Raw genomic sequence first — 11,500 nt, forward strand, 5'->3', positions numbered from 1 at the left:
AGCTGATATCCATGGATAAGAAAAAAAAAAAAAGACTTATGTTTTAAAAGCACTGTAAAGGAAGAGTTGAAAATGACAGCTGTGGCCTTTAAAGGCACTAACTTTCAGCTGTATTTTATTCCCAAGGTAAAAGAACACTTAATTTTAAAACAATGAGCTTTAAGTTAAATAATTTTTTTGAAATTTAAAATGAGGATTCCAGTATCTATCATGTGTGATAGATGTGAAGGGGCTTCACAAAGTTCCTAGAACAATTTCATTATCTTTTCATTTCCTCTTCCATTAACTTTTTGAAGCCCCTCATACAACAAATCTGGATTCTTAAAAGAAATTAATTTCTCCACATTTTCATATTAAAACTTCACTGAATCTCTGTTTCCTCAAACATAAAGAGGCGACACCAATAGATATCAAATAAGAGACTTTATGTAAAATGCATACATAGTCCCAGACTGAGTAAAGGCTCAACATGTAAATATCCATACTCTTAGTCGTTACAAATCGGGCTGTGAGCCTCAGGGACAGCAGTTCGAAACTACCAGCTGTTCCGCGGGAGAAAGATGAGGCTTTCTGTTCCTGTAAAGATTTACAGCCTCGGAAACCCTGTACAGGGTCATTATGAGTCAGAACCAACTCCATGGCACATAACTACAACAAGCTGCTGTACAAAAATGTAGTGCATAATAACTGCAAATGGAAATGCTACTAAATTTTCCAAGATTATTGAAATTATATTTTGATAATTCACTGGGGAGTGGAAAAGAAATAAAAGCCAAGCAGAGTTAGGTAGACGCACTGAGCAGACCCCCTACAACAAGATATGGGAGAACAAGTGAAATAGATACAGATGGTGGTCCTGGAATCCTGAGCTTCGGATAGGATAGCAAAGTGAAGGGAGTGCCAACTGGAACCGGAAAACAGGAACAGTGAGAGAGAAGAAAACCAGGTGGGCTGTCAGCTGGTATGCAGAGAGGCGCAGCCATCTTGGGCTTTAGCAAGCAGTTGAAGATACAGTGGCCTGCAGGCAGAGGAGCCGGCTGGAGCTCTCCCTTAATCCTATGCCTGTCTGATAGCAAAGGGCATGGCCAGTCTCGCAAGCACCAACCAGGTGGCCACCGTGGCACCCTCCTCTTGTGAACATCTTTGGCTCTGCTTGGGGTTGGGCGCCCAGAGTGTCACCTGTGCTTCTGGAGGAGGTAACCATGTTCTGAACTAGGCCACACTAACAGTGAACAGACAACTGTGTTCACACTTCCAGTCTCTACCACATCCACCAGAAGACAGATGGTGAGTGCCTAAGAACATACCTAGATACAACCATCAATTAAATACAGATACAACACCACAGAGTATCTCAAACAAGTGACCAAAATACAGATTCAGATTATATAATACGAGAAATGCAATCAGAAGTACTTGATAAGGTATTTAAAAGAATGTTCTTTAGTTAGGTACTTAGAATGAATTGAGAGACACATTGATGACAGCAAAGAACACACACACACATACACACACTAAACCTTGAGACTAATTCAGGAAAATGTTACAAAAATGATCTGACAAAGTAAGTGAAAACTAAGAAACCACGTGAAAGCAGCAATTAAGAAAGCCAGAAGATGAGTACTAAGATTTCAGAACTAGATAATACATCGAAAGGGCAAAGAAGTAGAACTGAATCAATGGAAGGCTGAATTACTGAGCTTGAAGACAAATCTCTCAGTACTCTTTTTTGAGAGGAACCATCAGGAAAAAAGAATGAAAAAAATCTGAAGAAAGTCTAAGATTTATGTAGACTATCAAACAAGAACTTCTGTGTGAATAGAATTCCAGAAGACACACACAAAAAAACCAGAGAAAACTGTCTGAAAGGTGCTGAAAGAAAACTTCCCTAACATCATGAAAGGCAAGCGGTAGTCAAACTCCACATAGGAGAGACCCCAAAAGAAAATTACCAAGACACATTATAATCAAACTTTTAAACATTAAATACAAGGGAAAAAATCGTAAGAGCAGCTCAGGAAAAATGAAAAGTTACCTACAAAGAAGAATAAGACTACACTGACTAGCTCTTGGTTTCTCAGCAGATACCATGCAGTCAATCAAGAAGACAATGGGATGCCATAGATAAAACTCTGAAAGAAAAAAATTGCCAACTATGAATCATGGTTGTTGTTGTTATGTGCCGTGGAGTTGATTCCGACTCATAGCGACCCTGTACTGGGTTTCAGAGGCTGTAAATCTTTACAGGAGCAGAAAGCCTCATCTTTCCATCAAATATGATCAGGCCATTTCCAGATAAACAGAAACTGTAAAACGAATTTGCAAAAACCAGACCAACTTTGCAAAAAAATATTACAAGGAGTTCTTTGGCCAGAGAGCCAGCGACAACAAACAATAACCTGGAACTAACACACATGACAGTACTGCCCAGAACTCAAGCCAGATAGAGAAGTGTTCTGGTGGTGGTGCTGTGCTCTGCAGTCAGTTTCCACTCCTAGTGCCCATGCCCTGATCAGGTTTCTGAGGCTGTAAGTCTTTATGGGAGCAGAAAGCTTCATCTTTCTCCCACGGAGCAGCTGGTAGTTTTGAACTGCTGACTTTGAGGTTAGCAGTCCTATTTGTAACCACTATGCTACCAGAGCGCTCCTTAAAACAAACCTATTTATGCACAACAGAACACAACACCGCCCGATCCTGAGCCAACCTCACAATTGTTGCCACACTTGAGCCCACGGATGCTGCCACTTTGCCCATCCATCTCTCTGGGGGTCTTCTTCTTTTTCTCTGACCCTCCACCTTACCAAACATGATATCCTTCTCCAGCGACTGGTCCTGACAATATGTTCGAAGGATGAGAGATGAGTCTGGTCATCCTGGCCTCCAAGGAGCATTCTGGCTGCACTTCTTCCAACACAGCTCTGTTGGTTCTTTTGGCAACCCATGGTACTTTTCAACAATCTCCTCCAACACCATAACTCAAAAGCATCAATTCTTATCCGGTCTTCCTTAATCACTTTCCAGCTTTCACATGCATGAGGTTACTGAAAATACCACTTGGGTCAGGTTCACCTTAGTCCTCAAGCTGACATCTTTGCACTTCAACACTTTCAAAAGGTCTTGTGCAACATATTTGCCTAATGCAATACACATTGTTTGATTTCTTGACTGTTGCTTCTGTGAGTGTTGATGGTTGATCCAACAAGAATAAAGTCCTTGACATCTTCAATCTTTTCTCCATTGATAGAATGTTGTTTACTGGTGCAGCGGTGAGGATTTTTGTTTTCTTTATATTGAGATGCAATCCAAACCAAAGGTCTGGTCTCTGATCTTCATCAGTAAGTATTTTAACCTTGTTGTTGTTGTTAGTTGTTGTTGTTAAGTGCCATCAAGTCAGTTTCAACCCATAACAACCCTGTATAGGGTTTCCTAAGAGCAGCTGATGAGCTTGAACTGCCAACCTTGCAATTTAAATGGCTTTGCAGTCTGGCGCATCAACCTGCAGCACCACACCAGGACTCCATTTTACGCCATGGTCCTAACTAATTGCTGACTGGACTGCAAGGTCATTTGAATCACACAGTTGGCGGTTCAAACTCATCACTGCACCTCAGAAACCCTATACAGGGTTGCTGTGAGCTGGAACGGACTCGAGGGCACTTAACAACAACCTACCCCACCCCATCCTCTTCAAAAAAGAGGACAACCCTATCTGTTAACCTAAGAAACTCTGGGAGCATAGTGGTTGCAAATTGGGCTGCTAATCTCAAGTTCAGCAGTTCGAAACTACCAGCTATTCCACGGGAGAAAGAGGCTTTCTGCTCCCATAAGGATTTACAGCCTTGGAAACCTTATGCAGGGTCACTATCAGTTGGAAACAATTCCACGGCACATAACCACCATCCACTGACCTTGTAAACTAGCTTCAAAGGCTTCCAGCCCAATGGTAACTTGTCTGAGGTCACTCATATGGGAAATGGCAGGTTGGCTCCAGAGTCCAGGCTTTGCCTGTCGTACTTCAGTTCCTTTTTGTGTCTATTGATAGAGTTCATATTCCTAAACACTTGTTAGATTGATATTTAGAAATTTTAAAATGTTATAATAGTGTTCTTATAACACTATTTATCGGGTTCACTGATTTTAAGATTGCTTTCTATTTACATTGCATGATGATTTTCTTTTTCCACTTCTGGTATATATATATATATATAAAGTATCCAGTCCAAACAAACAATAAACCCTGTGCAACGGGGGTGGGGTGGGGAGGGGAATTATGTGACCAAAAAAAAAAAGTCCCCAACATAACAGAATGACCCTGTCCAGCTTCTTTATGGGGCAAACCTAGATGTAGCTCTCTAAGTTACTTGACCTCTGTGAGCCTCAGGTTTTTTTCATCCATGAAAGAAGGCACATCTTATAAAGATCTTATAAAGAGTAAATAAGTTCATGATGCAAAACATTTAACACAGTCTCTTGCACACTGTAAGCACTCAATATAAAGTGGAGGGTCAGTGAAAAAGAGGAAGATTCCCAATGAGATGAACTGAAGCAGTGGCAGCAAAAATGGCTCAAACAGAACAACTGTGAGGATGGAAAAGGACTGGACTCTGTTTCATTCTGTTGTGCACAGGATCGCTGTAAGTTGGAACTGATTGTACAGTACTTAACAACACCACAGTCTATTCCACACAAAAGACCAGCCCCAGCTAAAGGATTTACTACGTACCTCATTTTTCTTATAAATCTAGACTGCTTTCTTTAAAGGCTTAAAAAAGAAAAAGACGCACACGTTCATTTATCTACAACTACTTTTAAAATCACACCTATCACAATTTATTTGAAATACCTTTCTTGGCTCTCATACTGGACTGTGGGCTTAAGACAGGCACACGAACTTTTATCTTTGAACACACAATGTGTAGCATAATGCCTGCCTCTCTGAATATAAAACTATCTGACCACTTGATACAATTTTTAAAGGCTATTTTCTGTGTAGACAGAGATAGGTAGACCAATAAAATACAAAGCTAGTATTTAATTTACAAACTAGCAAAATACAAACTACATGAGGGTAAAATCAAAATGCATTGCTACTAGGGTTCCAATTCATACACGCACAAGTTTATCCCAACAAAACATATTTAAACATGTCTCTGCCAATCAGTGATAGCTGCAGACAAGTTCTTTAGGTAATATACTTGTCTTCGTCTCATTAGGGAGTCCTGTTGTGGCACTGTAATATAAACACTAGACTGCTAACTACAAGGTTGATGGTCCAAACCCACCAGTTGTTCCTTGGAAACCCTATGCAGGTACTCTATGAGTTGCAGAGAGGCACTTCACATCAACAATCATCACATTAGGGTGCCTTTGGGGGGGGGGGAGTACGCAACCAAAACAACAATGGCTTCCAAGGGGATTTCCTGGGCCAGTTCAATTCATGGCAGAGACATCTACTCAGAAAGTTAAGGTGGTTTTGTTGTTGTTGCTGTTATTCCAAAAGAATAATCTTGATAGATTTTCTCAAAGGATACAGGACAATCACCGGGATTTATAAGAAGTTTTAAGAAAACTGAAAATTGCATTGGTGAGAAAAAAGTCAGGAAAGTTGGGCAGAGGAATTTTTTCTCAACACAACAATGAGGTTAGCAGGGATGTCCTATGAGAATTTCATCGGGAAACTTTATCCCAGCCACTCTACACACCTGATCTTGCCTTCAGACTTCTCTGTATCCTCTAAATCAAGACCCTTGAAGAGGCCACAATAGCCACTTTAATGTGGTGTATATAGAAGCGTACAGAATTCTTTGGGGGAAGTGTTTAGACCCAGATGGAGGATATAGCAAAAATAAATAAACTCAACATTTTCAAATTTTTGTTTAATAAAAGTGTCTATGATTTTGAAGCCATACTTTTTGCCTTATGCTCACATTCCTGTCCTAGACTCACTTTTAAAAAGAGCCATTCATCTCACTTCTAAACAGGAAACACCCACCCACCCCCAACTAACATTTCTCAGCTACTAGACTGCTAACCAAAAGAACAACAGTTCAAATCCACCAGCCACTCCTTGGAAACTCTCTGAGTTAGAACTGATCCAATGAGAATTTGTAGATTCAAAATTCCAATCAGTTTCTGTTAAGGATGAAGAAAAACATTTGGTGGTGGTTGCTCAACAAGATGAATGTAATTAATGTCACAACATTATATACTTCAAAATGATTAAAATGGCAAATGTTTTGTTATCTTATTTTTGGCCAGGTTACTTTGTTTCTCTAATCCAATTAGTTAACTATACAAAAAAAGCTTTATCAGCTAACCGATTTACTATTTAGTACATTTAAAAATTCCCCCACTTACCTGCTTACATGTGCACAGCACTGATGGGTTTCTATCAGCTCCTTTAATCCTAAATATCCTAGGACGTATGTAAGTATTACTGCCACCTTTGAATGTTCCAGGCACACATAGCCATATACAGCAACATTCATTTTTACATTTATGCTCTTTCTTATATGCAGTACTGTTTCCTGAACATCAATTTTGACTCCAGTGCTTACTTAAGGAAAAGATATACTAGATCATTTTTGAATAGCCATCTAAAGGTATTACAAGTTTTAGAGCTGCTCTTAAGCCAGTATAACAGATCTGAAAATCAAAATAAAGTAAAATTTAAAATAGCATATGCCAAAAACTGCCCTCACTATCTGTCAAACCAGCATTAAGGCAAACAACAACAATTAAGAGGGCTCATACCTACTTTATTGTAGCCTTCAATCTCTTTCCTGGTCAAAATCACCAAGCCCTTTGCCATGGAGTCAATTCCAACTGAAATTGAACCTATCGGGCAGGGTAGAACTACCCAATAGGGGTTCATTCCAGGGCTGTAAATATTTATGGAAGGAGACGTCCACATCTTTCTTCCACAGAGCAGTTAGTGGGTTTTTGAACTGCCAGCTTTTAAACACTGCCACCAGGGAGGGCCCCTCATCCTGGTCAAGACAGCTCAGAAATAACTTTTTTGAGTCTCTCTGGGAAAAAAAATGAACTAGTCAATATCGGAAAATACTCAAATAGAGGGCTGTGCAGCATAAAAAAAATAACACAAAAACAACATCATCTTCACTAATCTACAGTCAGCTCATAATGACATGCTATTTTGAAGCAAAATAAGCCATCGATCATTTTTATCTAATTACAAATAATATCTTTTTAGCAGAGAAAGCAGTAAAATGAGTGACTTTTAGCACACCTCATCATAAAATGCAATATATTAGTCTAATTTTGCTCCTGGAGTATGAACCTTGGTGTCCTGGTGTGGTGCTGTCGGTTAATGTGCTGGACTGCAAGGTCGGTTTGAACCGCGAGGTTGGTGGTTCAAGCTCACCAGCCGCTCCTCAGGGTTGCTATGAGTTGGAGCTGACTTGACAACACTTAACAACAACATATGGGATTACCAAGACTTTAAATCTTCATGGAAGCAGAAAGCCTCATCATTCTCCCATGTAGATGACTACTGGCCTCATATCCATGTAGAAAGGCAGAGAGATTTAAAGCTTGAAAGTTGCTATTGTTAAGTGCCCTCAAGTCGGTTCCAACCCACAGCAATGTTTCTGAGGAGTAGCTGGTGAGCTTGAACTGTCGACCACACAATTCAAAACAACTTTGCAGTCCAAAGTATTAACCCACAGCACCGCACCAGGCCTCCTGTTGCTATCATACAACTATAATTTCTTGCCCCAAGACTAGTGTGAATTGCCTCTACTTAGCAAATTGTCGAAACCAAGTAACTGAAAGTATCAGTACAAGCAAATTTTAATTCATGCTCTAAGGAATCCTCACATTTAAAGGACAACTGCTTAGTTTGATGCCACTGAACAAGCAGGCATCCCTAACAGGATATAGTAATTTAGAATTTGCTCTCCACTTATGGCAATATAGTCCCTCATCTCCTCCTCCCCCAAAATAAGAAAATTGAAAAATCTACAGGGAAAGCAGAACAAACAGAATTAATAATGATGGTCCTGGCCAAATTCCATAAAATGAAGACCCTAGGATTGGATAAATCAATGTGTCACAAATAGATGAACTTTTCCCCTATTATGAAGTACTACTTCCCTGGCATTGAGCTGATTCCAACTCATAGCAACCCTATGTAGGGTTTTTTGAAGCTGTAAATCTTTACGGGAACAGAATGCCTCATCTTTCTCCTAAGGAGCAGCCGGTGGGTTTCAAGGACCAACCTTGTGCTATGACCAACCAGTCTGGTGCTTATCCTACAGTACCACCAGGGCTTCCTAATATAAAACAAGTACAAGAAAAACTGGAGTTTTTACAAGTTTGCTTCTCAATGCACATCCACGGTATCATGGAATTCTACATGCTAGGATAGACTCCTACCCTGTTGCCATCTAGTTGATTCCGACTAGGACAGAATAGAGCTATTCCATTGGGTTCCTAAGGCAGTAATCTTTACAGGCGTAGACTACTAAATCCTACTCCTGCAGAAAGGCTGATGGGTTAGAACACATAACTATGACACTACCAGGGCTCCTTTGTTAAGTGCCTTTGAGTCAGTTCTGACTCACAGTGACCCTGTATAGGATTTCTGAAGAGTAGCTGGTGGGTTTGTAGTCCAGTGCTGATCCTACAGCGCCATACCAGGAGTCTACGAAGACTCCTTGGTGGTGGTTATAGGCCATGGAGTCAGTTCTGACTCAAAGCAACCCAGTACAGGGTTTCGAGGCTGTAAATCTTTATGGGAGCAGAAAGCCTCATCTGTCTCCCATCAACAGCTGGTAGTTTTGAACTGCTATCCTTGAGGTTAGCAGCCGGTAACCACTCTTGCTACCAGAGCTCCTTATGGAGATAGTTTCCCAGATTAAGTTACATTGTATCTATCTTCAGATGGACTCCTGGTGGCACAGTGGTAAAGTGCGTAGTTAACAAAAAGGTCAGTGGTTCAAACCCACCAGCAGCTCTACAGGTGTAAGATGTGGTAGTTTGCTTCCATAAAGATTGTTGTTGTTAAGTGCTGTTGAGTTGGTTCCGACTCACAGCGACCCTGTATAGGGTTTCTGAGGAATGGCTGGTGAACTTGAGTGGCCAACCTTGTGGTTCAAACTGACCTTGCAGTCCAGCACCTTAACCCAAAGCACCAAACCATAAAGATTACAACCCTGGAAACCCTAGGGGTCAGCTCGACTTCGTCCTGTATGGTCACTATGAGTTGGAATTGATTCTAACAGGAATCAGCTTGGATTTTTAAAAAGATCTATCTTTATCTATCATTCCTTAGAGCCAGACTGCCTGGATCTGATTCCTGGCTTCAGCACTTGCCATCTGTGTGACCTTGGGGAAATTGTTTGACTTCTACGAGCCCCAGTTTCCTCATCTGTAAATGGGGATAACAGTATGATCTATTTTTGGTTGTTATTAAGTAGTGAGTTAATATGTACAATATGCTTACAACAAAGCTTGACTTAGTAAGTGGCAAATGGTGGTAGTGGTGGTGTGCCGTGGATTCAGTTCCGACTCATAGCGACCCTGTACAGTTTCTGAGGCTGTAAATCTTTACGGGTGCAGAAAGCCACATCTTTCTCCCACAGAACAGCTGGTAGTTTCAAACTGCTGACCATGGGATTAGTAGCCCAACTAGTAACCCGTACTCTATCAGAGCTCCTGTGATAAATGGTAGCTACTATTATTATAATAGCTACCATTATTATATTATTATTATAATAGCTGGCAGCATAGTGGTTACGAATTGGGCTGCTAACCTCAAGGTCGGCAGTTCAAAATTACCAGCAGTTCCGCGGGAGAAAGATGAGGCGTTCTGCTCCCATAAAGATTTACAGCCTTGGAAACCCACGGGATTTAACAACATCACCACTGTTATTATACGCTAGTTGCTTGATGCTACCTCATCAGTCAATACTGTGGCTACTCAATACAAGATTGCCACCCAATCAAAAATGGCTAGAATGAAAAAAAAAAGGTGTGTGTACACATGAGGGGGCTTCAAAAAGCTCATGAAAAAATGGAACTAACAAAAATGGAATTTTCCTAGGAACTTTTTGGCATCTGCTCATAAACACTACAAATTTGTTGTTATTAAGTACCATTGACTCAGTTCCAACTCCTAACAACCCCATACAGGTTTCCAAGAAGCAGCTGGTGAGTTTGAACAGCTGAACTTGCGGTTCAAACCGACCATATGGGAGAGATCTTAGCCTACAGTGCCATACCAGGACTGCAAATATTATACACGGGTTCATGAAAATGGTACCATAGCATTAAACACTATGTGCCAGGTGCTTATTTTAGTTATGAGTTTGTCACAACCACCCAGCAAAGACTACATTTCCATTCCCATTGCATAGATGAGAAAATGGTCTCAAAGACTGGAGATGCTAGGTACAAAATAAAGTTCGAAACAGCAGTTTTTTTTGAAAGCAGCATGAGTACAGGATGGTTTGGTTTCATCAGATTATAATTACAGAAAAAAGGCCATTTACAGTGAACACTATGGTGTGTTAAAAAAAAAAAAAAAAGCTTACTGTATGTTGAACAATTTACAAGTTGTAAAATGGCCTCAAGGCAAGTTTGGAGATAAGGAAACTAATAAACAGACACTTATGTAATATACTTAAGACCACACAGGTAGAAAATGCTGAAGGCAAGAATTAAATCAGATTTATCTGACTCCAAATCCAATGCTTTTTCAGCTCAGTATTCAGTCAAGTGGGCAAAAAAATGCACTTTTTGCCGTCCTAAATCTCTGGAGACTCAACCTAGGGAACTAGCATCATGGGATTTTGCCCAGCCTGGTTTTATGGATGGGCCTCCCTGATCTATAGAGCTCCAATTCTAAAATGGCTTCACTATAACACAAGCACTGCATGATGGGAAATATACAGAAAATTACAGGGTAGGAGCCATGCTCCAGGGGCTGACAGTCCATAAATATTTGCTACTCATGAATGAAGATATTCAATCCAAAAACTAAGCCCAATCACCTCATTTTTCATGAAGAATGCATCTGTAAGATGAGTGAATGGTTTATCTGAAGGGAGAGGTTAGAAAGAGTCCAGCAGTTGCTACTTATTATTAGTCTTCCATTTTGAAGGCCACACTGAAATTCTCACTTGCCTCCAATAAAACTGCAGGTTCGCCCCTCACCACAATGTGGGTCCTAGAAAAATGAGAGGCTCAGATAACCAAGATATTCATCCCCAAATATGATCTGGGTGCACTAGAAGTAGTCAAGAAGAAATTAATTAAGAACTAATATTTATAGATACCCATTTCCTGCAGGAAAACACAAAAGGATAAGGAGTCATAGGTCCTACTCTATTAACTGCCTATGTTCTAGCCACTACATCTGACTATTTGAGGCAGTATAAGAAGTCTGGACACTTTTCATATTCTTACAGACCCATCACCTTTGTTTTGGCTCCAGCGGCTGCCTGATTTTTTATGTTCATAACATCATCTTGCCAAA

The sequence above is a fragment of the Chrysochloris asiatica genome, unplaced genomic scaffold, assembly GCF_000296735.1.
Source record: "Chrysochloris asiatica unplaced genomic scaffold, ChrAsi1.0 scaffold00023, whole genome shotgun sequence".
In the NCBI taxonomy this organism is placed as follows: Eukaryota; Metazoa; Chordata; class Mammalia; order Afrosoricida; family Chrysochloridae; genus Chrysochloris; species Chrysochloris asiatica.